The sequence below is a fragment of the Cervus elaphus genome, chromosome 7 (genome assembly GCF_910594005.1).
Source record: "Cervus elaphus chromosome 7, mCerEla1.1, whole genome shotgun sequence".
NCBI lineage: Eukaryota > Metazoa > Chordata > Mammalia > Artiodactyla > Cervidae > Cervus > Cervus elaphus.
The window spans coordinates 34,580,971-34,608,460 of record NC_057821.1 but is presented as its reverse complement, the minus strand read 5'-3'; the positions used below and the strand labels follow the sequence as shown (position 1 = coordinate 34,608,460).

Genomic DNA, 27,490 nt, shown 5'->3' with positions numbered 1-27,490 from the left:
GCCAGTCTCTGTCACTGCCTAATTTCCATCTGCCACTTGCTCTGCTGTGATGTTCAGTCAATGTCTTCTTTGGTATGTTTCAATTGACAGCAACATTTACAAATGAAATCCTTACTAAAGGTGAAATAAAAAGTTTTTCTCCTTTAAGGTCTGAATTTAGGAACCTGTCTTTTCTCATAACAGCTGATGACATCTCTTGTGTCGAGGAACAGAAGGGAGACTGCATCTGTTGGCAGGAAGAGAAAAAAGAATGTACACAAGGTATGATATATTTGCAATTTTTTTAAAACACTGGAGACAAGAAATGTTTGAGTTAAAGTGCTAATGGCAAAGGTCTGGGTGTGTGTTCTTTATTATTACATGCAATGCTTGCATTTAAAGGAACTTAGAGATGACACTTTAAATAGCCAGTTTTCCCCCAAAATCATTTTTTAAAATATGATCTATACTATTAAAGTTAATGGCATGTTGGAAAAAAATTAAGCTTGGTATACAGTGCTCTTTATAATTATCACTGTCATTTAGTCTGTTACCACTATCATTTTAGGTTCCCTGATGCAGAGAGAAATACATAATGAAATATCCCTATTAATTTAGAGTTTAGGATATTTATTTTTATACTTTAGGTGCTTTTAAATTTATTAATTTTGTCTTAGGAGAAAACTACATATATAAAAATGCCAGCCCCCAAACCTGACTGAATCAGCAGAATAACTTAACCTGTGTGGCTTCTGTGTATCAGAAATTCATGATCACCTTAAAAATGGGCTCTTGTGAACAGCCTGGTTTGGATCATTTTAATGATGTGTTACAAAATACAGCTTAACTGCATAAACAATTTCTCCTTTGTTTAAAAGAAAGAAAAAAGACATAGAACAAGGACAAGTGAAAATGCTTCCAATTTCAAAGAAATCACTCTTGAAAATAATTCATATACTTCTTACAACATTCTTCTTTGACTAGCCACCAACAGGTACACACGTCCAGTGTGAGGTGTGTATGATTGTTTGCACATGTATGGCTGTCTCTTAAAAAATGCTACTGAATTCACTTGCTATATTTCTCTACATGTCTAAAAAAAATGTGATTCTTCTAAACTCTTTCAACTTACTTTAAGACTGGGAAATCACAAATGAACTAAAGACTCATAAAGGGTGGAAACCCTTATGTGACCAAATTGGCTGTAGTGAAAATGGCATTGCCTCTTGGTTCTTAGGTTCTTAGCTACTTCAGGAAAACCATTCATCAGCATAAATAAAACCATCACATAGACTTAATGGGATTCATTCAGTGCAGACTTTGGCTCCTGGTGTATGGTTTTCTCTTTCCTATTATACACTTCTTCATACATCCTACCTATTAACCCCATTTTTAGTTCTTGCTACCATTGGGCTTCTCACGTGGTGCTAGTGGTAAAGACCACACCTGCCCATGCAGGAGACACAAGAAATGCAGGTTCTATTGCTGGATCAGGAAGATCCTTTAGAGGAGGACATGGCAACCCACTCCAGTACCCTGGCCTAGAGAATCCCCATGGACAGAGGAGCCTGGCGGCTACAGTCCATAGGATCGTGCACGACTGAAGTGACTTAGCATGCATGCACTCACAATTTCCCACAACAGCATTTCCAATACTAATTCCTGTCTCTGACTGCTGTAGGACTGGGATTTTTGTTACACTCAAAAAATTACTAGTCTCCCATTACACAGAGAATATCTTGCTTTCCAACCCCATTAATATATCTGCATCCTCTTGCATCTTTTCCTCCTGTTCTAACATCTTACAATGAGAAGGTCCTCCTTCATCCAAAATTCATCTCTGCACCCGAAACCTAGGACCGTCAATGCCTGGCTTCATGACTCATTGACTATCTCTTCTCTCACCTAAAATAACAACTTCTCTATCTCTCTCTCTCTCCCCTGGCTCTCTCCTTCAGCGTATAATCACACTCAAACCACTCCCAAGTTAAAATTTTGCTCTGATTTTTCTTTGTAATGAGCACGCATTTCTCTCCTTCTTTGAATCACAAAGCTACTAGAAAGAGTAATTTTAACTTGATACTTCCAACTCTAATTCTCACTTAGTTTCTCATCGGATGCAAGGTCATTTTTGCATCCCTCATCCTATAGAATCGGACCTTGTCAAAATCATCAAAGATTCTAGCTGCTAAGTGCCATGGACACTTTAAAGTCTTGAACTTTCTGAGGTGTTAATACTGTAAAACACTTCCCCATTTTAGAATCTCTTTCTAGTCTTCTAGTTCATCACTCTTTCCTGAATTTGCTCTTCTCTCTAACCACCTTGTTATAGTTTACACTTTTTTTTTCCTGAGAAATTCACAATAGGCATTTCAGGCACTCCAGGGCTTCCCTGGTAGTTCAGCTGGTAAAGAATCCACCTGCAATGCAGGAGACCCCAGTTCATTTCCTGGGTTGGGATGATCCTCTGGAGGAGGGATAGGCTACCCACCCCAGTATTCTTGGGCTTTCCTGGTGGTTCAGCTCATAAAGAATCTGCCTGTAATGTGGGAGACCTGTGTCTGATCTCTGGGTCGGGCAGATCCCCTGAAGAAGGGAATGGCTACCCACTCCAGTATTCTGGCCTGGAGAATTTAATGGACTATAGTCCATGGGGTCACAAAGAGTCAGACACGACTGAGTGACTTTCACTTTCACTCACTTACAGTGTGATACAAATAGTGATGCTATTCCAGAGATAATGATGCTACAAGAATAAGAATCTCCAAGGAGCTGACTCTGGACATGTGCTATATAAACAATTGCTCCTTTTCACTGTAAGACATAATGTTGAAAAGTTTGGCGATCAGTGATCCAAACTTTAAGAAGCTGCTGGTCATGAGGGCTTGAGTTCAGTCTTCTTTAAGATCTTCTTATTCTGCTAACTCCCTCTCAGTGATCTTCCCACCCTGACATGTGGATGATTTCCATACGTAGTTGTGAGTCACATTCCAGACATGCAGATTCAACTATTTTTTCTTCAAACTAATTTGTTGGTATTTCAGGCATCTCAGATATTTTGAAATGTCCCAAACTGAACTCATTATACTTTTCCCCCCAAGTAGATATTCAGCTAAGTTTTGCATATTGCTGCTGCTACTGCTGCTGCTAAGTTGCTTCAGTCGTGTCTGACTCTGTGCGACCCCATAGAGAGCGGCCCACCAGGCTCCCCCGTCCCTGGGGTTCTCCAGGCAAGAACACTTTGCATATTGAGCTTGACCCAATTCCCTAACCAGTTGTCCAAAAACTGAGGATTATCCTTTCCACTGTTTCCTTTCTCTCCATCACATCTATTGGTCATTATATCCTAGTCATTTTATTTCCTTAATAACTCTCACATCTAACCCTGCACATATTTTTATGCCAGTCTCTATATTACAAATCTACCTATAATTTCCTACCATAGGCTAGCAAATATAAATTCTTTTTAATGAGGCACAAGACCCTTCCCAGTTTTATCACCCGAGAGTTCAGTTTTATTTCTCATCACATCTATTCTTCTCTTATCTGTATCCACTTCCTAAATTATTACCACACACAACTTCTTGAAAGTTTCCTGGTATACCATGTTCACTCACTCTCACTTTTTGTGTTTTTGTATTATTTTTCACTTGTTAGATCATCTTTATCTTTCATGACTTACCTAGGCATTCTTCAGCTTGTCTTTCTTGACAAATTTTGTACAACCTCCAAAGTATGCTGAACTTCACTTAACCAAAGTATTTGACACCTTATGGTGTAATTTCCATCTGTTTTCATGGCTAATCAATTAATGGTGAGATGCTTAATGGCATGAAAGTTATCCAATTCATCTTTGTATCACTTTCCTTTACCACAATTCCAAGTGTTATGGTTGAATTGCATCTCCACTCCCATCCCCAACTAAAAAACATATTGATGTCCTCATCACCATACTCCTAACGTGGTGACTTAAAAATATGCACAACGTGAGAGTTGTGAGTTAGGTTTCATTTGGGGCAAAGTGAGGACTATAGCCTGGGAGACAGAATGTCAGATAGCTCTGAGAAACAGAGTCAGGGGGAAGGTCAGTGTATTTGTGATTTTGTTGAAGGGAAAGTACATGCAATTAAGCACATATATTTTGGCAGAAGTTTCTGATATGCCTCTGAAGGTTACTGCTATTTATGAGGAACAGATGTCACCATGAAGGATTTTAGTGCTTTTCTAGATATGAGGAGATACAAGAATTAGGGTAGATGGCAAATGCCAATGGCAAATGCCAATTTGTAGTTGACATTTGTAAATAAAATCTTTGCATATTTAACCAAGTTAAGATGAGGTCATTAAGGTGGTGCTAATCCAGATATGACTGGATTATATTTCCCTTTAAAGGGGGGGATGGACACAGGCACACAAAGAAAGACTATGTGAAGACACATAGAAAGAATGCCATGTAATGATGAAGACAGATCAAAGTGATGCTTCTGCAAGGCAAAGAGTGTTAAAGGCTGCTGACAACCTAACAGAGCTAGAAGAGATAAGGAAGGATTCCCTTCAGGTCTGAGAGGGAGTATGGAACTACCTACACTTTGATTTCAGAGTCCTGACCTCCAAAGATCTGAGACAGTAGATTTCTGTAGTTTTAAGTCCCCCAGTTAGTGGTACTTCCTAGTCATGCTAGTGCTCAAAAAGTAATAAAGATACAACACCAATATCCTGAATAAATTTGTGGGCAGCCTCTCCCCCAACACACACAAAATATTCAGAAGTGCTGAATGTTTGCAACCTCTATTTCTCTAATTGGTCAGAACATGCTATAGCATTTTTTTTTTTTTTGTAAAATGCAAGTGAGAACCATCATAATACTTTCCTGAAGAAACTTTTGTAATCAAATACATACAAAACACTTAAGCAGAAAATGAATGCTCAAAAATGTTATTATTATTGCTATTACTATCTTCATTATTGCTAGTGTTATTGCTCCATGTGGCACCTGGGAGGACATATTTGCATTCAAATATTCAGGTCTGGGACACAGGTCCCCCAGGATCCCAGCCCTTGCACCCTCTGCATGCTTTCCTATGATCTAATCCACCTTGAGACTTTCCTTCTGCCAGAGGCCAGGCACACGCTGTCAGCCACCCCTATGTTAGGCTTTGGATCACATTTTTTTTCTGTCGAAGAATAAGTCCTGAAATTGTATGTGAGGAATGGAAAACAAAACAAAACAAATAAAGGATTCACTTGAGATAAATGTTGGCTTTATAGATAACTCCTCAGGAATGACTTTTTTCATTAAACAAATTTGTCAAGAAAAATCCAAATTTCAGGACGAAAATAAGAGCTAATTATTCACATCATATACACATATTCATTTTCTAGATTTTTCTTAACAAGATATAGCAGTTAAAATTGTATAAATGTGAGTCTATTTAGAATTTCATTGTCAGATATCTCATCTACAGAGAGAGTACAGTGTGAATATTTATTCCAGGACATAAATAACAATGTGGATGATCTTACAGATTTCTCTCTCCTTAGAAGTATCTCTTTCTTCCTTTTAGGATCCTATCTGGAGGTTCCCAACTTCTGGGATCTAATGCCTAATGATCTGAGGTGGGGCTGATGTAATAATAATAGAAAGAGTGCACAATAAATATGATGCTCTTGAGTCATCCCCAAACCATCTCCCACTCCCACCCCACTCCACATATGCTAGCCATGGAAAAACTTTCTTCCAGAAAACTGGTCCCTGTTGTGAAAAAGGCTGGGGATTGCTGCTGTAGCCTGATGCTCTTCTGGTCTCTAACTCCTCAGTAAATCCTAAATACAGAATAGACTCTAATTATATAAAAATTCTAAGTTATGAATGACAAGTGAATTTAAAATTTTTGTCACTTCCATGAATGGTTAAGATGGATGACCATCACATGGTTCTCCAGGTATCTTCATGCATGTGAGAAAGGGACATTAAGGTGACCTTAACATTAAGTTCACTTATATTGATAGCAATGAATGAAATGCTACCAAGGCAAATGACATCACCTTGGCTTGGAGCACTTTATACAGTTCTCCAAGGCTCTATCAGACACAAGTGGATAATCCAATTTGCTAATTTCTACATATTCTTGATGATTTACAAGTGTTGAGAGGAATTTTATTTAGTACCTGATATCTTCATTTTTTCACTTTCAATAAAGCTAGAGAACTGGCAGGGATAAAATGCTTGGTAGACATAATTTAAGAGTCATAAAGAAAAACAAGAAAAAAAATTGAAAGGAAAGCAAAAGAGGAAATCCTCACTGAAAAACAGATTAAAGAGTTGGCTGTAATTTGCTGAAGAAATTCTGTGAGTTGGAATAACCTGGCTCTGGAACTATTCATGGAGTGTGGTGAAATCTTTTATGTCAAACAAATATAGTTTGGTGGGGAAAAAGAGATAAAGAAAATAAGAGAAAACACCTTCCAGCTGGCTGGTTTTATTGGCAGCCTGCAAAGAGTGAATTGGTGGTTTATGTAACCAAGAGACAGTGTTTGTGAAAGAAAAGAGAAATGAAGTAAGCGATTAGAAATTTCAAGTTGATCTCACACCATTCCCTTTCCTTATATTCTCACCAGCCCTCTTCCTTTTCAAGGTCTGTCTGAAATTATCAATAAGGCTGCCAAATGGGAGGCACCTGTCCCCATATGCAGGATGATATTCTGCTTTCTTTGGGGTTGGATCTATATTATTTTATGGATAATTGAATTATTACATATAACTTCTACATGCCATTATGCATCGTTTGACTGTTTTCCCACAAAAATAATAAATGAAGATGGTGATTAACAAACTATGCTGTGTATGGGCAAGAAGCTTACCTTTTGGAAGGGTCAGCTGAGCCACAAATTATATCTTTTCTGAAAGAAAGGTAATATCTTCAAGGGAGGAACATTCTGTTTCCTGAAGACTACTCTAATCACTGAGAATATTGGATTTATAGCAGCAGCTATAATAATAGCAGATCCCTGAAGTTATCTGATTCATAGGGGAAGAAAATACCATAAATCCTTTCTATTTTTTACATATTCATGTTACACTACCACCAATAAGATCACAGATATGTGATATTTGCTGTCTCCATGTTAGTAATGTTAAAGCTGTCCCTCCATTTCAATGTTTACATAAAATAAATACCCTGCAATACTGGAGATAAGCATTTCTGACTGAGATGATGGAGTAGAGGTGGTACTGTTGACATGTTGGGTGTACAGTTTGGCACAATACAGGAAAATCAGCATCCCTGACTCCTGCCCGCTAAATGCTAGGAGCATCCCTACCCTGAAGCATTAGGGAAACCAAGCACAACCTCCACTCCCAACACACACACACACACACACACACACACACACACACATGCACACACACACACACACACACGCACACACACACACATCTGCAACCATTTCCTGGGTAAACAGTGCTACTCTGGTTTAGGGGCACAGATCTGTTTTTGTTTGTTTTTTTAGTATATTTTCTTAAAAGAGGAAAGAGAAGTATCAAGAAGAGTACATATCTTCCTTTGCCCACCTCAACATTCTATCAAGCTAAGAAAAATCCCTGTTTCCTAATATCAACCACTTTATCAGACCCGGAAAATTTTATAATATCAGGCACAGATGAGGTGTTGAATGAACACTGCATTTCTTTCCTCATGTCCCTTTTTCCAAGAGGAGGAATTGAAATAAGGAAACATTTCATGTTGAAACATTTTGGTTATGACTTTATTGCTCATTTGGAAAGGGTAAGCCATTTTCTTACCCATTTGCTTATCAAAAGAAGGCTGTCCACTCTTGTTTTGTCATCTTGGTGGACAAGGCATAATTTGTTTCATGTTCTTAGCACAGAGCCAGTCTTTTCTAGACAAGTTGCAGGCAAATTTCAACTGCAAGAGTTATCAGCTATTTAAAGACACCATGTACAGCAAGGCACCAGATCTTTGCTGACTGATACTGCCTGCTATTTTATTTTTGGAAAGTAGCCTAAAGCTATTATGGCTCTGGGTTTTTGACAGGCGTCATATATTGCTATTTCAGAAGAAATTTTAACTTCAAAAATCAAGTAGCCTGAGGGTTTGGGATCAAATTTAAATTTTTAATAAGTTGTCAAAAAATACTTTGCAGTATTCATTTATAACTGGACTCAACCCTCTGCAAATTAATATGCAAAATTTCCCACTTCGCTTACAGTTTGTTATGCAAAAAAAAGGTAAAGGACCAGTTATCACATATATTACTAAGAGAAGTAGGAGGTGCTATTTGTTTATTTTTTTGTGTGTTTGACAGGGACATACTAGCCTGAATATATTTCTGTCTAGAACTAAACTGATAATTGATATCAGTTCTTTTGATAGACTTCACTTTGAGTATGCAAATGAGGTTCTCAGAATCAGTTCAGTTCAATTGTGTTGCTCAGTTGTATCTGACTCTTTGGACTGACCCCATGGACTGCAGCATGCCAGGCTTCCCTGTCCATCACCAGCCCCTGGAGCTTGCTCAAACTCATGTCCATTGAGTCAATGATGCCATCCAACCATCTCATCCTTCGTTCAAGGAGGATCATCCCTTCCCTCCTGCCTTCAATCTTTCCCATCATCAGGGTCTTTTCCAATGAGGCAGTTCTTCGCATCAGGTTGCTAAAGCATTGCAGTTTCAGCTTCAGCATCAGTCCTTCCAATGAATATTCAGGACTGATTTCCTTTAGGATTGACTACAGTGATCTCCCTGCAGTCTGCAGAACTCTCAAGAGTCTTCTCCAACACCACAGTTCAAAAGCATCAATTCTTTGGTGCTCAGCTTTCTTTATAGTCCAACTCTCATATCCATACATGACTACTGAAAAAACCATACCCTTGACTAGATAGACCTTTGTTGGCAGAGTAATGCCTCTGCTTTTTAACATGCTGTCTAGGCTAGTCATAGTTTTTCTTCCAAGGAGCAAGCATCTTTTAATTTCATGGCTGCAGTCACCATTTGCAGTGATTTTGGAGCCCCCCCAAAATAAAGTCTGTCACTGTTTCCTTTGTTCCCCCATCTATTTGCCATGAAGTAATGGGACTGGGTGCCATGGTCTTAGCTTTCTGAATGTTGAGCTTTAAGCCAACTTTTTCACTCTCTTCTTTCACTTTCATCAAGAGGCTCTTTAGTTTTTCTTCACTTTCTGCCATAAGGGTGGTGTCATCTGCATATCTGAGGTTATTGATATTTCTCCCGGCCATCTTGAGTCCAGCTTGTGCTTCATTCAGTCAGGTGTTTCGCATGATGTATTCTTCATGTAAGTTAAATAAGGAGGTTGACAATATACAGCCTTGATGTACTCCTTGCCTGATTTGGAACCAGTCAGTTGTTCCATGTCCAGTTCTAACTGTAGCTTCTTGACCTGCATACACGTTTCTCAGGAGGCAGGTCAGGTGGTCTGGTATTCCCATCTCTTGAAGAATTTTCCACAGTTTGTTGTGATTCACACAGTCAAAGGCTTTGGCATAGTCAATAAAGCAGAAATAGATGTTTTTCCGGAACTGTTGCTTTTTCGATGATCCAACAGATGTTGGCAATTTAATCTCAGGATGAACCCTGCAATAAGGATTGTAACCACTCATGGGTCACTGAGAAACCTATTTAGCATCTGGAGAGAGAATCTTATAGTTTAAGTGGTGATATCAATCAATGACTTAGTCGTCTACAAAGCAGGCATCAGAACTGATTATCTGATCTTTGTTGTCTGGTCATATAGCTGAGCTAATTAAAATATTGATTATTTTGCTATTATTGACCTGGAAAGTAGGTCTGGGATAGAATGAAGGGATTATAGGTGGTTTGGATTAAGTCTAGGAGAAATGTATGGTGTCATCATGGCATCTTTGAAGACTCATTGTGTTAATGAAACAAAGGAGACTTTTTAATTAGATAGTGCTGGTTTTAAAGCCTTCATCTTCCTCTTATAAGCTATGTAACTTTGTATAGGACTTTTACTCTTTCTGTCAGTCTCTTTATATAAAAATGTCTAACATCAATCATGATAAAAATATTAAAGATAACAAAAATAATACCTGCCTTATTGTATTGTGATGGGATTAACAAAATGTATTGAAAATAAGTTCTGCAATTGTTTCTTCCTTGAATGGCCACTAATTTTTTATTCTTTACTCATATTTGGGACCTAAGGCAAATAAGAGGCTCAAGTAAACCTTTAGAACTTATTTGGCATATTCAGGCTAACAAGCATACGGGAAAAATACCCATGGAGTAATATTTGGCTAGTATATGTTAGCCTGTATTCAACTTGCCAGAAAACAGAAAGTGGACATAAAAGCCAACTTCTTTCTGACTTTCTAGAATAAAGCCTTCAAGGATATTTTCTAAGATGTCTAAAAGACTATCTAAAATGCATATTTAGCTTTTTACAGTTGTACTGTCAGAATGACAAATGTATATGCAAAATATATGAGTATCTGAGAACTCCATAGGACTCAGAGCCTTTCCAGCTCTCTGAGATATTTTAGAAAGGCACAATGAGATTTGAGTTATATTTTAAGAAGTGGTTAAATTTAGATAAGAAGCCTAGAATAAAGACATTTTAAGGAGTCCTGGATAATCCTTGTCCTAAACACGAAAATAATTAAGATCTATTCCAGGGATCACACAAGTTGTTTGGAGAGAAGGTTCTAGAGTATTTTCATGAGAGGAAATGGAAAGATTATTTGGAAATGGCTTTAGAAGTCTCAGATGCTCAATAAGCCTTGTATCTTCAAAGTTTTTGATAGTGATGAGAATGGAGCATTCAGAAAACTCAGCAGTGATGTACTGAATGAAAGGAAGGCAGAGAAGCTAGAGATATGAGCTAAAGAACAATCTATTATGCATTACAAATAGCACATATCATTTTCTTTAAGATACAATACAAAATCAGAAAGTAGTAAGGAATAGATAGCAAAATAAAATTGACAAAATGTTGATACTTTTAAAGTTGGGTGATAGCTACTTGGGAGTTTCTTCTGGGTATGTTAAAAATTCCTCATAATAAATTAATATAAATGAATATATAGTATTAGTATTTCTTAAACTTATTTGTGCATTGTGACTTTGAATAGTTGAAGAAAGCAGTTGATCATCTGTCCAGAAATATGCATTCATTCAAAAATATTTATATACATACATTTGCAGAAGTTCATAGCTCTCTCTTCTCCCTTAACCTCTCTGTGAAGTCCATCCATGTGCCTCCTGAGTTCAACAGATTTTTTTGTGTATATACAGGAAATATCTCCAAGTCAAGACTCTTGGAGACTTTAGACTGGGACTTTGGATCTTCAAGTACAGTTCATGGCTCTCATTCCTGAGACCCCGGCTTTAACTCAGTTCTGTTTTACTTTCCACTCTTCCCAAACCCCTTCTGTTCTTTGTCACATGGAACTTTTCAAAGGTGACAGGGCTTCTCTCATTCATATGGTGTTTAAAGAAAGACAGGGAGCCAAGACCAATTCAAAGAAAGAAGTGGTTTATGATACCATACCACAAGGTCACAGAAATGTTTATGATAACAGAGGCATTTTCTAAACTCTGGTGAAAGGAATTCAGTAGATCTCTCAACAGCTAATTGGTATTATACATATCCAAACTGATTACTATTCCATCAAATGGAAGGTATGTTGGTAAAATCTAGGAAAGGAGGCAAAACACCCTATCAGTTAATAACTCATATTTTGGAGTGACAAGAACCAAAACTCAGTTACATACATTTCTTATCTTTGAGAACTCAAGAAAATTACTTATTTCCATGAGCTTTCATTTTTTTTCATCTGCAAACTATGTGATACAAAAGATTAAAGTGTGAAAGTATTGATAATACTTCCAATTAATAGTGACAATGAGCTGGTAAATTCCAACCAAGGCTTAACCAAGTTTTTATGTAGTACTCAAGATTGTATTATTTATCTGAACAAAGCCCTGAAGCATATGATATCAGGCATTTCCAATGTGTTTCTGTAACATCATCTCCTTTTAAGAACTCCATAGGATCACTCCTTTCTGTACTTTTTTTTCCACCTTTCTAAACACATAACCTGATTATCATCCTGGATCTTTCCAATTCTCTTACTCTGTAAATGAATCCTCAGGATTCCATGCAATGTTATGGTTTTAATTACTACCCATACAAGGATGATTCCCAATTGAAAAAACAAAAACAAAAAACCAAAACCTTCAACCCTTTATTATCCTCAAGCTCTCGATTTGGAAATGAAAATGTTGAAAAGTCAGAATTTCCAGAACTGAGCTTCTATTCCTTATCTACTCCCATCCCTGTAACTATTATTGCTCTTCAATTTTCCATCTCAGTTAAGGTTACTGCTAACCAATTTAGAGATCCTCTAAATCCTCCTCCCTCACTATCCAAATTCAAACAACTCTTGTTGAATCTTCTAAATTTTTTGTGGTTTCTTCCCCTGTTTACCTCCCTGTTGCTACTTCCTCAATTCAGAAGTCATTGTCTTCCCACTAGATTTCAGAAATAACCTGCTGGCTGGCTTCCCAAACTCTTGTTTTCCCTTTTCCAGTTAGACATAGCTCCTCAAGAACAATGAAAAAATATATACTAGCTATGGCAAGCTGTATTATTTTTCCAGTTGGTGGAATTATTTATAATTATAAAAAAAGAACCAGATAGTTGAAACTAGAATCATCACAGAAAACCTGGAGTATATTGTTGCCTATGATTTTATGTAGAAAAATTTTCTTGGTTTATCTACTAAAACCATTTTACATTTTATTTGTCCTTTTTAATATAATTCAGTCCAACTTTACAGGATTAAACAGGTTTTTAAACAGAAGATAATGGCTTTGTATTTTGAAGTTTAGAAACCAGTGTCAGTGATGAAAATAAGAACATGTGATGACTGATCTTGTCTTGAGCTCTTGGGCCTAGGTGAATTTATAATCAGAAAGTTACTTTTAAAATAATGAATGGCTTTAAGCCAGCTCTTCATATAAAATTACTTCTATTGTTCTTTCCTATCTTCTAAGAGTCAAAAATAGGTTTGACTGAATGTTAAGAAGCCAGAAAATGTCTGCCTAGTGCAAAGTCTCGATAGTTTCTAGGTTTTTCTGAGAAAGTTTATCCACAACTGTTGTTTAGCCATTGTTATTGTTATTTAGTTGCTAAATTGTGTCCAACTGTTTGACAGCATCGCAGACTGTAGCTCTCCAGGTTCCTCTGTCTATGGGATTTCCCAGGCAAGAATACTAGGTTGAGTGGGTTGCCATTTCCTTCTTTAGGGTAACTTCCCAAGCCAGGGATCAAACGCATGTCTCCAGCTTGTCAGGCGAATTCTTTACTGATGAACCACTAGAGAAGCCCTCCACAACTACAGCATCCATGAAAGCAAACAAATAGTCTATCCTCACTATTGAAATAATTTTGAAATGAAGTATTTTGGAATTGTATGCTTCTTCCTCAAGCCTGCCCTCAACAATTTAGTTAGGAAATGTGATAATAAGAAATAGCTAGTGTCAGGAAAATTTGGAATTGAGAGAGACTTTCTGTTATTTACTTTAAAATATACCAAAATAAACTTAGAGGGGAAAAAAGTTCAATAATAAGAATAAGAGAGGACATAGCTAGAAGAAAAGAATCAGAAAGACATTAATTATTTTGGGGAATTCAACATTCCCAATGCCCTGCTCTATATTTAGGTGAGATAAATATTTCCAGAAGAAAAAAAAAGGACATCCTGGCCTTTTTTAAGGCTAAATAGAGCTATTTAAGGAACCATTTCATCAATGGGTTAGCTCCCAACCAATCTGGTTCTTCTGAGACAAGCTGCTGGTCAAAACATTTCATCAGCAGCACATATTTATTAGAGTCAAGGTCAAGTTTAAGAAATATTATAGCTAAAGAGACTGTTGGATAAATTAGATAACCAAGGTCGTTTCCTAAAGGACACATCCAGAATAGGAAGTTACAAAGTGTGAGTTTAGTTCGTTACTCTGTTTCTGAGTACTGTGAGCTTCATTAAGCCATTTAAACTCTATTTTCTTAATAAATTTGTTGAACGAAATAAGCTGTAAAGTCCATTCAAGCTTGATGATTCTTCAACCAACTATTAAATAGACCCTAATTATGAGTATGCAAATGTTCACATTTCAAGAAATTTGCATCTCTTACCCAAGGGTCAGAACCCAATTTACGTTTGTCAGATATACTTCTGTCTGAGGCAGACCATTTCATACATGTTGGTATTTTTCTGGTTTTCCATTAGGAAAATACAGGATATGTTTAGCCTAACATCAAAACTTAGCTCTAGAACAAAGCTTTTCACAAAGAATACAATAGGCATTAAGATATGCTGTTGAATTAATGAATAAGATATACATGAAGTAACAGCTGTTTTGAATCATTAATATTATTAGTTTAATCCTCCAGCATGTATTATCATTTAAGGTATTCCTAAACTGTATTGGTTAGCAAAACAAGTCCCTCTGTTATAAACAAGTCTTAACTCTAAGTTATCTTTATTCATGTGGATGAGGAGAAAGGTGCTTTTTACTTCCCATAATTCCCCTCAAAAAGAGCTGGGTCCAAAATGGGAAGTGTCCATACACTGAAATTTTGATGCTGAAGCTGAAGCTGAAGCTCCAATACTTTGGCCACCTGATGTGAAGAGCTGACTCATTGGAAAAGACCCTGATGCTGGGGAAGACTGAAGGCAAAAGGAGAAGTGGGTAGCAGAGGATGAGATGGTAAGATAGCATCGCTTACTCAATGGACATGAATCTGAGCAAACTCCAGGAGACAGTGGCGGACAGAAGAGCCTGGCGTGTGCAGTTCATGGGATCGTAAAGAGTCAGACATGATTTAAGCAACTGAACAACACCAACAAATCTTCACTTCAGGCTTGATGTGACTTTTTGGTTGTCAGTTTACAACATGCTGATGAAAATGAGTTAGGCTGAGGAACCTAGTGGTCTTTATTATTCACAGAAGTTGGAGAAGATAATGCTATTTTATTTACAGTCTTAATAGTCTATTTTTTTAAAATATATTTTATTGAAGATTAGTTGATTTACAATGTTGTGTTAATTTCTGTTGTACAACAAAGTGACTCAGTTATACATATATATGTATATATGTACATATATATGTATATTCTTATGTATATATTCTTTTCCACTGTGATTTATTATAAGATATTGAATATAGTTCCTTGTGCTATTCAGTAGGACCTTGTTGTTCATCTAGTCTATATTTAGCAGTTTGCATCTGCTAATCCCAAACTCGCAGACAATCCCCCTTTATGCGTCTATGCCACAAAGGTATATAGTAATCATTATGTTCAACTGACATAATACTTGGAGTATAATCTTGAAACTATTTTTTTTTTGTTTCTTACCATCCTTTTTTTATTCATGATCCTAGTTCTTCTCATCTTTGCCGTACAGTAGAAATGAAGACAACATTGTAAGACAACTATACTTTAACAAAAATTAATTTTAAAAAAAAGACTCTAATTCTTCTTTTGTACTTGGACGGAAACTTTCAGAGGTTCTTGAACCTTACTTATTGCTTCCAGCTGCAAAATAAAACTTTTTTTATTTTGGGATAAAATATCCCATCCATTATCAGAAACAAATTTGCAAACTTGATTTGGTTTGAAAGTGTCTCCCGTGCCCCCAGCTCAGGCCTCCAAACATGGGAAAGCTTGCCATGAAGGGAAGAACAGGTGGGCTCCTTCCATCTCTCCACTACCTCCAGAGCTTCCCTGCCTTCAGGTGGTTCTGTAGGGCTTAGCCCTGGGGTTGGGACACAGGAAAAGAAGTGAAGAAAGGATGGCAGAAAGCCCTCAAATCATCAAAAACTCTTCTGAGCTTGTGTTAGTGCTCTAGTGGCAGGGCAGGGGTTAAATTCATTTTGCCCTGAGATTTGTGACTTCTTTGGAGACCTTTGTCTGTCTCCTCCATACCCCACTTCCACTCATCTAAGGACGTTTCAAGTCTAGTTCCCTTGAGTATGGTAAATGTCCTAGAAATACAATGACACTTCAATGGTCTTCTGCCAGATGGTCCTCTTGCATTCATGAGTTTACCTAAGGGAAGTTTTTTTCTATATCCTTCACTTAACAGTCTCTGGGGACACAATTAGTTCACAAACAGCTACTGTCTCTCTGCCTGTCCTTTTTACCTTTGGGATGACGTGGTCACCAGTTATCTGCAATTTCCTTTGGTTCAGTTGGTGGGAGTGAGGGTGGGGTTTCTGAAGATGCAGGAGCCATTTTGGTGATTTCTTTTAAAACCCTGTTCTCATGACTCATGGACACCATGGGGGAAGGAAAGGGTGGGATGAACCGAGAGAGTGACATGGACGTATATACACTAGCATGTGTCAAATAGATAGCTAGTGGTAAGCTGGTGTATAACACAGAGGCTCAGCTCTGTTCTCTGTGATGACTAGAGGGGTGGGACAGCGGGGGTAGGTGGGAGGGAGGCTCAAGAGGGAGCGGATAATATACATACAGCTGATTTGCTTTGTTGTTCAGCACAAATTAACGCAGTATTGTAAAGCAATTACACACCGATTTTTTTTTTTTTTCTTTTTAAGCCTTGTTCCAGACATGGGATAAGGAGCAGATGAAAGATTTCTTCCCTTCCCTTTGGGAGAGATTCAAAGCCACACTATCTCCTAAGAAAATATCCTCAAGAGTACTCTCAATTCCCTAGATTCAAATACTTTTCTACCCTCCATGTACAAGAGGAGTTTTAGAATTGTCCAATGTATTCTAACCACTATTTTTTAAAAAAATTTCCCAAATTGTGTTAGCACTGTCTTTAAAATGTGGTTCACCTGAGACTGAATTAAGCATCTCCTTCCAGAAATAACACTAGGAAATTTTCCTCTCTACCTACCCTCGTTTACCTAGAGGTGACTAGTGTCTGAGAATTGACACAAATAACTCTTTGAAGCATTACTATGTCTGCCAATATGTGATTATAACATTGTATATGATTTATACTTATGTCAAAAGAAAATGCGAGGGATGTAAAATGATGTATCTATAGATCACCTTTGGAATTTCAGATTGAAAGGTCCTATATTAGACTTTTCATAGATTATATTTAAAAACTGTTAAAATTTTCTTATCACCCCAATCTGAGGAGAGAGACTTATTATTACTTTTTGCATTTAGCAAAATAAGGATCAGAATTGCTGTTACTTATTTAAATATACTTTAAGGAGTTCAAGACTAGAAAGTGCATTCTGGGGAATTTTGAAGTGGCATTGTTCACTGTGGTAGTCACTAGACACAGGTAGCTATATAAATGTAAATTTAAATTAATTAGCTTATATAAAATTAAAAATTCTAGTTCTTAGGTGCACTAGCCATGTTTCAAGTATGCAAGAGTTATAATTGGCTAGAGACTACCATGTTAAACAGTGCAAATATTGAAAAAAAATCAGATTGTTGTAGACATTTAAATTGAATAGCAGGGCTCTCAAGATGAATACCACAGTTAAACCCATACACATGGCATCAAATACTCTTCTTTTCAGGGGAGGTAGAGGAATGTTCTAGAGTTGTTCAGGATAGCCTTCTAAGGTAGGATTGAGAGTTTGTACCACACAAATGATGAATGTTTTTCTTGGGACAGCTAAGCTGGTTTTGGTGATATGATTGAGGAAGCTTCCATGTTGGGCAGGGCATTAAGAATTGATTCTTCTCAATTATGAGGTTACAGCTGTGGGGAAATTGCCTTTGTATTACTATATGTAGACTTCATTACTCAGAAGAGCTGAAAGAGGATCTTAAAAGAGGCCAAGTCCCAGGATTTGACATTGTGCAAATTGAACTCACTGCTGAATGTTAACATTTTTGAGAGAAAGTCACTTGGCTTACAGGTGTGAGATATTTCCATTTTCTCTTCCTGTGTCTTTAAAATAGTTATAATTTAGACCCATAGTCACTTATTGGGATAATATCTTCATTCCTGTGTGTAAGATGTCACTGGAACTTTACTAGGAAAATCGTAATGCACCTTCTCTTTATACAATTTATTTATTCTTCTTTGCTTTGGAAAACTGATTTATTTTATTTCAAAAGACCAGGAAAGGATGAGATAAAACCTGGAGACAATGAAAAAAGTACATCCTGTTTGTTTTCTGTACAAAACAAAAGGTTAAGGCTTTTTTTTTTTTTTCTTCAAAATAAAGCAAATAATTCTTTGGTCATCTATAATAGGACAGAGCTATTTTGAACAGTTTGATGTCATATCTACATCCCTCAAGGAAACAAAGGGGAAAGTCAGAGGAAAGGGAAAAGGCAGCTTTGATAAGTTCTGCCAGCCACTGGGCCCTGAGAGTGAAGCATCCTGTTTTTATCATGTGGCCGAAAACAGTGGAAAAAAATTTACTGCGATCAATGGTACCATTCTTTTGTTATTTCACAATTACCTGCCATAATTCCCTAAATAATCACACCAAGTGAGGGCCTTTTTAGTGAAAACTGTGAAACAACGGGCCAGTCTATATAAAGGTCATTGGAAAATTACAGTCTGAGATGGAGAAAGAATGGTGACAAACCAGAGACACTTCGTGATATGAATAGCATTCTGAGTCCTGATTGTCTGTCGCCACTAGGTTTTATGACAGTCCTATCCATGCCATCAATTAATACTCCCAATTACTGTAAAAGTCAGTGGGATACAGTATACAGAAAAAGAAATAGAAAATATAATCCTCATAAAAATAAAGGATCCCTTTCAAACATAAAATGACTTCTAAATGGACTTTTTGTGGTTCCTAGGATTGCTCTATCTATTAATCAGTCAATCGTTTTAAGGGACTATAAGCAAAATTACCTCAGAGATTGCTACCACTTGGAATCCATATCCTTTCAGTTGTCTTATCTCTGGGTATCCAGGTGCAATCCGATAGCATTTATCAGCACAGCATCTATAGGATGTCACTGTAGGACAAGTACACTCCCAGAAATTACAGGAGAAACAGTTCTTCACCCACCTATATATCAGACTGGCTTTCTAGGGTATCCTTCATGGTGGGGCAGAAAGAAGAGAGAACAGCCTCTCTGCATTTTAGTATATTTAGGAATGATTTTGGAGCAAAGTTCTAAGGTTTTTTCTTCATGGATATGGTTCTTTAACTAATAGAAGATCATTAAACCTGAAATTATCTGGTAACTGACTTTCATCTTTACTGTCTTTGTCAGGACTTGTAAGAAATATTTAAAAACCTAACCAGTTACCTGAGGATTTGTTTTACTTGCTGCCAAACAGCTGGGTTATTTAAACATATCCAGATAAAATGATATTTTTCAATGATTTTATATGAGTTGTATAGACACAGCCTCAGATTGCAGGCGAGATGAACTGATATAATCCGAGAGAGCTATTTATACAATTAAGCCTCTATCAAGAAAGAATGTGATTTCAACCTCTGTCCTTTGGAAAACATGATTTATACGAAATTGATTTACTATTTTAGAATGTCTACATATTGTTTTCTTCTAGTATGGCTTCCAGCCTCCCAGTGAATTGAAAATATTCGAGTACTTGGAATCCCAATGGATTGCCACTGGGAATGAACAGAAGGTCTCGCTCCCTCCCCCTCCCCCCTCCTTTTCCTGTTTTCAAGTTCCAGAGCCAGATATATGGCTATGAGACAACACAGAAGCAGTGTCAAGAAAACCATTTTGCTCAAGGGACCTGGCAGTTGAACTATCCCCAAAAGCTTTTAAAAAGAAAAAATACATATATATTAAATGCCAATTTTAAACAAATCCAAAGATTTGTGGAGCCCTTGTTCACCTCGTGATGTTGCTGGAGATGTGAATATACACCAAATGAGCTCACAGATTATGAAAAGTCAATGCTTAAAATCTCTTGAGTTTTCTAACAAGAGATCTGGGAAGTTTAAAAGCCTATCAGGTTTCCCAGAGATTATTAACTCTGGCTTGCATTTCAAAGTATATCAAGTGCTGTCTGCTTTATACCAAACAGAAGGGAATGTACTACCAGACGGAGCAGACAGAACTAATAAGAGCTGTAATAAATCAAATTAAGAAATATTTATTGAACATATCTGCATCTCCAGCATTGAGATGTTATGTGTGTGACAAATATAAAATATAAATAAAAAGGTCTGTGGTCTCAAAAAACTTAAATGAATTTGGAGAGATAAGATAATTGCATAGAAAATAAATAATAAAGTAGAATTTGAAAAGCAATTTCAAAGGCATGACCCAAGAAATATCATAAATAATAAAAATGAACCAAACCAGGAACATAAAAAATGTTATCATTTGAATTAGGCTAAACAGGCAACTTCATGAAACTTTTTCTGTGGAGAATAATGTTGCCCTTCAAGGTATATATATTTATACTTCTTCAGAGACCCACTGTTTGGCTGAATCCCAGGATTGTTCTGTTTGCAAGGGGGTTGAATGGCCAAAATGGCTATAGCCAATAGACTCATAGAATGGCGTTAAAGTTAAATCATCAAATAAAAAACACTCCATAGTCAAGTCACTGAATTGCACTGTAGGGAAATATGGATCATTATGCTTGAAAATATCATAATATGACAGTAATTACAGCTTCTATTTAAATTGCTAGACTTACATGAGTGATCTACCAGATCTGCACATCCTTCAAAAATCTCTGAAAGGCCAAGCTTTATAGCAGTTTCATCTTATTTCTTCTTTCTTGTGTGAGTGTGCATGCTAAGTCACTTCAGCTGTGTCCAACTCTTTGCAAACCTATGGACTGTAGCCTACAAGCTTTTCTGTCCATGGGATTCTCCAGACAAGAATACCAGAGTGGGTTCCCATGTCCTCCTCCAGGGGACCTTCCTGACCCAGAGATTACACCCAAGTCTCCTGCATTCGCAGGCAGCTTCTTCACCACTAGTGCCACCTGGTTATGCTTATTAAGAAAATCCAAAATTATTCTAAGTGAGGTAAATTAAGCATGTTCCTATTCTCTTTGACCTGAAAGCACCTAAACACGCTCTGATGTAAATGAACTAGTTCCTATTGACATTCAGACAGTACTACATCATCTGAGTTTTGACAAAGACTTGAAACAAAGAATAATAAATAGCCATGAGACCCAGTATAAAGTAAATAAACAAAGGAAATGTTTTTAAATGAAGAAAGAATTTACAAACCCAGAATAAATTAACTAACGCAGAGAAAGAAAGAGAGGTAAGGAAAAGGCCAAATCCCTTATCTTGAAAAAAGAGGAATCAAAATTATTTTTAATAGATTTTGGTCCTTTAACATGGTTTGAAGAATGGTGTTAATATATTCAGCTAATCTCAAATAGGACTAAAAATAGAATGCTTACCTTGAAAGTCCCTGCTGAAAACAAAGCTGAAAAAGCCCCTACAGCAAAATAGAAAAAAACTGAAAAAGCAAAGAAACTAGAATTAAATCATATACTGAGATGAAAAAGTTTTAAACCAGGCACAGTACATCAACAAGGTGGCAGGAGATGATGGTAAAAGCAGGTAAGTCAATAAAAGTGCTGTTTAAAATGTATGAACAGGAGACTTCCTCCATGATCCAGTGGTTAAGATTTTCCCTTCCAATGCAGGAGGTGTGGGTCCAATCCCTAGTCAGGGAACTATGATCCCACATGCCTTGGGGTCAAAAAAACAAAACATGAAACAGAAGCAGTTATTGAACAAATTCAATAAAGACTTAAAAAAATGGTTCACAGTAAAAAAAAAAAAAAAATTCTTTAAAAAAACGTATGGACAGATTTAGGGACATCAGCAAGATAAAATTAGGTCCTGGAGCTAGCAACATCAGGGATCTTTTCCAGTCATAGGCCTAAAAGGCAATGGGAGGAAACAGTTAACAGAGTGAAAGAAATCAGGTCGACAAAGAGAGACTTTATCAGGCTGTGGCACTTGCTAGAGAGACAGCAATCACTGAGACCCAGCAGGAATGAACTAGGATAATAACTCCTCTGCTGCTGCTGCTAAGTCGCTTCAGTCGTGTCCGACTCTGTGCGACCCTGTAGACAGCAGCCCACCAGGCTCCACCGTCCCTGGGATTCTCCAGGCAAGAACACTGGAGTGGGTTGCCATTTCCTTCTCCAATGCATGAAAGCGAAAAGTGAAAGTGAAGTCGCTCAGTCCTGTCCAACTCTTAGCCACCCCATGGACTGCAGCCTACCAGGCTCCTCCGTCCATGGGAATTTCCAGACAAGAGTACTGGAGTGGGGTGCCATTGCCTTCTTTGAAAAGCTCCTCTACCTCACTCTTTTCCTGTCTGTCAATCTCTGTCAGAGTCTTCCACCAATGGACTCAACAGGCAGCTAGGGGGCAAGGAAGTCCTTGATGTTGTCCATATAATTCAGCCTCCTGGAGCATAGAGCAGTAGAAATCATGGACAGTTGATCTTGAGGTGCAAAAAACCGCCAAGATATCCAATGATACAATGATTACAGAAATAAGCATAACATGATACACAGTGTTTTAGAAAAAAAGTAAAAAAGTGAAAGTGTGAGTCACTCAGTCATGTCCAAATCTTTGCAAACCAATGGGCTGCATCCCACCAGGCTCTTCTGTCCATGGAATTCTCCAGGCAAGAATACTGGAGTGGGTAGTCATTCCCTTCTCCAGAGGATCTTCCTGCATTGCAGGCGGGTTCTTTACCATCTGAACCACCAGGGAAGCCCAGAAAAGACAATGATATACATACAATTGAGTGTTTAAAAAATTGCTTCATTGAGATGTATTTCACATATTATAAAATTCACTCTCTTAAAGTACAGTATTAGTATCAGTGCTTAAGACGTCACCTTTCAATTCCAGGAGTGCAGGTTCAATCCCTGGTCAGGAAGCTAAGATACCACATGCCTCACAGCCAAAAAACAAAAACATAAAACAGAAACTATATCGTAACAAAGTCAATAAAGACTTTAAAAATGGTCCACATTTTTAGAAAAAGGACACAATTCTGTTGTTATAATACATTCAGAATTATATAACACCACTCTATGTATAATTTTTAAATATTTTCATCACCTGCAAATGAAATGCCATGCTTAATAGCAGTTACTTTTCCATTTCCCTCTCCTCCCAATCCCTGGCAAACACTAACATATTAATATTTTCTTTCTCTATGGCCATGTTCTGGAGATGTTCTATACATGAAATCCTACAATACATGGTCTTTGGTCTGACTTATTGTAACAGAAGAGATCAAGAAGAGATGGAAAGAATACACAGAAGAACTGTACAAAAAAAGATCTTAATGACTGGGATAATCACGATAGTATTATCTCTCACTCAGAGCCAGGCATTCTGGAATGTAAAGTCAAGTGGGCCTTAGGAAGTTCTGCTGCCAATAAAACTAGTGGAAGTGATGAAATTCCAGCAGAGTTATTTAAGATCCTAAAAGATGATGCTATTAGAGTGCTGCAATCCATATGTCAACAAATTTGGAAAACCCAGCAGTGGCCACAGGACTGAAAAATGTCTTTCCTCATCCCAGTTCCCAAGAAGGGCAGTACTAAAGAATGTTCAAGCCGCTGAACAATTGCTCTCATCTCCCATGCTAGTAAGGTTATTCTCAAAATCCTCCAGGCTAGGCTTCAGCATTATGTGAGCCAAGAGCTTTCAGATGTTGAAGCTGGGTCTATAAAAGGCCGAGGAACCAGAGATCAAATTGCCAACATTCATTGGACCATAGAGAAAGCAAGGGAATTCCAGGAAAAACATCTACCTCTGTGTCATTGACTATGCTAAATCTTTTGACTGTGTGGATCATAACAAACTGTGGAAAACTTAAAGACATGGAAATATCAGACCATCTTACCTGTCTCCTGAGAAAACTGTTTGTGGGTCAAGAAGCAACAGTTAGAACCCTGTATGGAACAACTGACTGGTTCATGATTGAGAAAGGAGTACAACAAGGCTGTTTATTGTCACTTTGTTTATTTAACTTATATGCAGAGCACATCATTCAAAATGCTGGGCTGGATGAGTTACAAGCTGGAATCAAGATTGCCAGGAGAAATATCAGCAACCTCAGATATGTGATGATACCACTCTAATGGCAGAAAGTGAAGAGAAACTAAAGAGCCTGAACCTTTTTTTTTTTTTTTTAATTTTTTTATTAGTTGGAGGCCAATTACTTCACAACATTTCAGTGGGTTTTGTCATACATTGATATGAATCAACCATAGATTTACACTTATTCCCCATCCCGATCCCCCCTCCCATCTCCCTCTCCACCCGATTCCTCTGGGTCTTCCCAGTGCACCAGGCCGGAGCACTTGTCTCATGCATCCCACCTGGGCTGGTGATCTGTTTCACCATAGATAGTATACATGCTGTTCTTTTGAAACATCCCACCCTCACCTTCTCCCACAGAGTTCAAAAGTCTGTTCTGTATTTCTGTGTCTCTTTTTCTGTTTTGCATATAGGGTTATCGTTACCATCTTTCTAAATTCCATATATATGTGTTAGTATGCTGTAATGTTCTTTATCTTTCTGGCTTACTTCACTCTGTTTTGATTAGGTTGAAGGAGGAGAGTAAAAGGCTGGCTTAAAATTCAGTATTAAAAAACTAAGATCATGATATCCAGCCCCATCACTTCATGGCAAATAGAAGGGGAAAATGTAGAAGCAATGATAGATTTCCTCTTCTTGGGCTCTAAAATCACTGTGAATGGTGACTGCAGTCATGAAAGTAGAAGATGATTGCTCCTTGGCAGGAAAGCTATGACAAGCCTAGATAGCATGTTTAAAAGCAAAGACATCACTTTGTTGACAAAGTTCGTCTAGTCAAGGCTATGGTCTTTCCCTTAGTCCTGTATGAATGTGAGAGCTGGACAATAAAGAAAGCAGGGAGCCAAAGAATTGATGCTTTCAAACTGTGACACTGGAGATGATTCTTTAGAGTCCATAGGAAAGCAAGGAGATCAAACCAATCAGTCTTAAAGGAAATCAACCCCGAATATTCATTGGAAGGACTGATGCTGAAGCTGAAGCTCTAATACTTTGGACACCTGATGTGAACAGTTGACTCAATGGAAAAGATCTTGATGCTGGGAAAGACTGAAGGTTGAAGGAGAAGAGGGTGACAGAGGATGAGATGGTTGGATGGCATCACTGATTCAACGGACATGAACTTGAGCAAACTCTGGGAGATGGTAAGGGACAGGGAAGCCTGGAGTGCTGCAGTCCATGGGGTTGCAAAAAGTTGAACATGACTTTGGCAACTGAACAACAACATACTGTTTACAAGATACATCCATGAGGTAGAAGGAATCATTATCTCATTCTTTCTTATGGATGAATTACACTTCATGATATGAATATATCACATTTTGTTTTACCATTCTTCAGTTGATGAATATTTCATCGTTTCTTCTTTTCGACTATTATGAATAACAGGTTGCTATGGACTTTCATGTGCAAGTTTTCTTTTCATGTGGACGTACATTTTCAATTCTCTTGTGTAACTATTTGGAGTGAAATTTCTGGGTCAAATGGTTTAACATTTTGAGGAACCACCAAAAAGCTTTCCAAAGAGCTATGCCATTTACATTCCTATTAACAGTACACGTAGATTCCAGTTTGCCCACATTCTTGCCAATACTTGTTATTATCTGTCTTTTTTTAAACTTTTGCCATCTTAGTGAGTATGAAGATGTATCTCATGTGGTTTTCATTTCCATTAATGACTACAATTGTGTATTTTTTAATATGTGTCTTGACCATTAGTGTGTCAATGACAAATTGGCACTTTCCAAGGGCATTTGCCATCTGTATCTCCAAGGATTGAATTTTGGATTGCTGCAGCTTTTGACTTTCAACATGCCCTAAAGGGAATTCAGGGAGAGTGAGGCACTTTGTGCTACAGGGAAACTGGTGGAACAGGTCTTTAGATAGATATTTTCAGGAACTAATTTCATGATCCTAATCCTTGCATCTTCTCATATCTAGAAAATCACTAAATCCCTTCATGGTGACATCAGTTCCTTGGGTTTAGCAGAAAACATTTTGTAAGATAAGTGCTTGATTATCTTACACATATATTGATAATCACATATATTGATCTTCCCCCTCACTACGCCTTTGGAGCAGTTTCTCAGAGCTATCTGAGGTATTGTCCCCCAGGCTACAATCCTCATTTTGCCCCAAATAAAACTTAACTCATAGCTTTCACATTGTACATCTTTTTTTAGTCAACAAATATATATATATATATATATGTGTGTGTGTGTGTGCGTGTGTGTGTGTGTGTGTGTGTGTGTGTATGTATATATATACATATATATATATTTAATTTTTGGAAACCTCTCTGTTCAAGTTTTTTATCCCTTTTAAAATTGGGTTATTGTCTTTTTATTTTTGTGCTTTCAGACTTCCTGTATTGTGGTTACAAGTCCCTGATTAGATATTTGATGTTCAAGTATTTCCTCCCACCCTATGAGTTTTCTTTCCTCCTTCTTAATGGTGTCCTTTAAAGCACACAACATTTTAATTTAGATAAGGTCTAATTTTCCTAAATTTTTCTTTCAAATTTTGTGGTTTAGACGTCCTGGATGTATAATCCAAAGTCATGAAAACTTACTCTTATGTTTTCTTCTGAGAATTGTATCATTTTATCACTTTAATTTCATTGGATGGTCCAATTTGAGTTAAGTTATGCGTGTGATGTGAAGTAAAAATCTTAACTTCATTCTTTGCATGTGAATATCTAGGCATCTTAGCACCATCTGTTGAAAGGATTTTCCTCCCTTGAATTGTTCTGGGACTCTTGTCAAAATGAATTAATGATAAATGTGTAACTTTATTTTTAGACTCTCAATTCTATTTCTCTGGTGAATTTATCTATCAATCAATTGATCAATATTTGTATCATGAATCTATCATTTATCCTTTTATCAGTACTACACTGGCTCAATTACTATAGCTAGTAAGTTTTGAAGTCAAAAAACATGAATCCTCTTTTTCCTTTTCGAGATAGTTTGATTGTTCTGGGTTTCTGACTTTCCATATGAGTTTTAGAGTCACTTTGTCAATTTCTTAAATAAAAAGAAAAATTGGGATTTTACAAGGAATTGTGTTGAACCTGTATATCAATGTGGAGAGTATTATCTTATCAGTGTTGTCTTCAATCTCTGAGCATTGGATATTGTTTCAGTGGTTTATGTTTTCTTTAATTATTTTCAATGATGGTAGGAGAAGTGGATGATGGGGTTAAAAGGTATAAACTTCCAGTTTGTTGTTGTGTAGTTACTAAGTCATGTCTGACTCTTTTTGTGACCCCACAGACTGTAGCCCATCAGGCTCCTCTGTCCATGGGATTTTCCAGGCAAGAATACTGAAATGGACTGCCGTTTCCTTTTCCGGGGTTCTTCCCGACCCAGAGATCCAACCTGTATCTCCCATATTGTGAGTGGATTCGTTAATACTGAACCATCTGGAAAGTCAAACTTCCAGTTG

The 27,490-nt window shown here is 37.3% G+C and overlaps 1 long non-coding RNA gene across 1 annotated transcript; it reads left to right on the top strand.

Annotated features, from left to right (window-relative positions):
• Positions 1 to 27,490, top strand: LOC122696851. Its single transcript, XR_006341864.1, has 3 exons — positions 1 to 72; positions 184 to 261; positions 27,319 to 27,490. It is a non-coding gene; the product is annotated as an uncharacterized LOC122696851 (long non-coding RNA).